This window comes from Lepidochelys olivacea (assembly GCF_965140295.1).
Source record: "Lepidochelys olivacea isolate rLepOli2 genome assembly, chromosome: 27".
Lineage (NCBI taxonomy): Eukaryota > Metazoa > Chordata > Testudines > Cheloniidae > Lepidochelys > Lepidochelys olivacea.
In genome coordinates, this window is record NC_140437.1 from 5,679,447 (window position 1) to 5,680,972 (window position 1,526).

Below are 1,526 nucleotides of genomic sequence, written 5' to 3' on the forward strand. Positions count from 1 at the left end.
TGCAGTTATACTTTTTATATTAAAGAAAAGAAAACAATACAGGTAACTCTTAGCGTTTTGCTTGTTCTATTACTGTGGCCAACGGACATATTTTTTTCTTTTTTTGTTTTAAATGTGAAGCTGTCTCTGCATTTCAGAAGTGCCTTGTACATGCGCACAGGACAGAGGATACTTCAGTTACCTAGGGAACCTATTTCGAGTTGACTGCTTAGCAGCAGAGCAGTCAAGGGTTTGGAGAATATTTGTTAATGGTGCCACTGGGCGCGTCTTTATACAGTTATGTGCAGCTCACAAACCGGAAGTGTCATATACTAACCAGAATGTGCCAGAATGTTGCACCATGTGGTTTAAATTATTTAGACAAACGAATACAGGTTGGAAGGCATCAGTTCAAAGCAAGAATGCCATACATAATTGGGGAGGGCAGGGTTTTGTAAGCTTTGCCCAACAGGGGAAAGAAAAACTTAGAACTACTATAAAATGTTCTAAAAAAATATGGGTAGAAACGACTGTGTATTCAATAATTCCATGACATTTATGTGAAATCTATGGTAAGGTATTTGTTTCGTAAGGTCTTATTATAACACAAAAACCAATGAGCAAATTAAATTGTTACAGTAACTTCTGGATAACTGATTTTTTTTTTTTTTTTTTTTTTTACAAAATGATCTGACTTTGTGTAGTCATTGTAAACTGTGTGTGTTGTGCATTACATTAGAAGGAAGCTTTTGATAGACCCCTCCCCAAAAAAACGCAACGAAAACTTTGTTTATAGGAATATATTGAAAACTTGACAAAGATGCCTCGCCCCCAAGTCATCTTTCCTCCATTGTGTCCTAGGAACTCAGCTCAAACAGAGCAATATGTAAATATTAGATTTCTGCTTGAGATACTAGCTGGATTTAGCATTCTGAGGGTTTGGCATTAAAGTTAAATTTATAATTAGAAAACGGAGAATGCAGTGTTACTGCCTTTGGCAGTGTCTTTTTGGCAAGGGTAAGCATTAATGTTTGAGAGATGCTGATGAGTTGTGTATGCTTTTAGCTACTATTTATAATATAGTCAAGGCCATGCTCTGTTTTCTCTTCTGTGAAGTTTTAGACCATTTAATAGATTTTGGGGGAAAGTATTAAGGGGAACCTCCTGTTCTTTCGTCAGGCTCCCTCATTCCCACATCACCCTGGATACCGTTAATCAGGAGCACATTTCCAGAGGTGAGAAAAGGAATCATTAAGAAAGCAATAGATAATATGACAGAAAATATCATATTGCCTCTATATAAATCTATGGTACCACATCTTGAATACAGCGTGCAGATGTGGTCGCCCCATCTCAAAAAAGACACATTGGAATTGGAAAAAGTTCAGAAAAGGGCAACAAAAATTATTAGGGGGTATGGAACAGCTTCTGTATGAGGAGAGATTAATAAGACTGGGACTTTTCAGCTTGGAAAAGAGACGACTAAGGGGGGATATGATAGAGGTCTATAAAAACATTACTGGTGTGGAGAAAGTAAATAAGGAAGT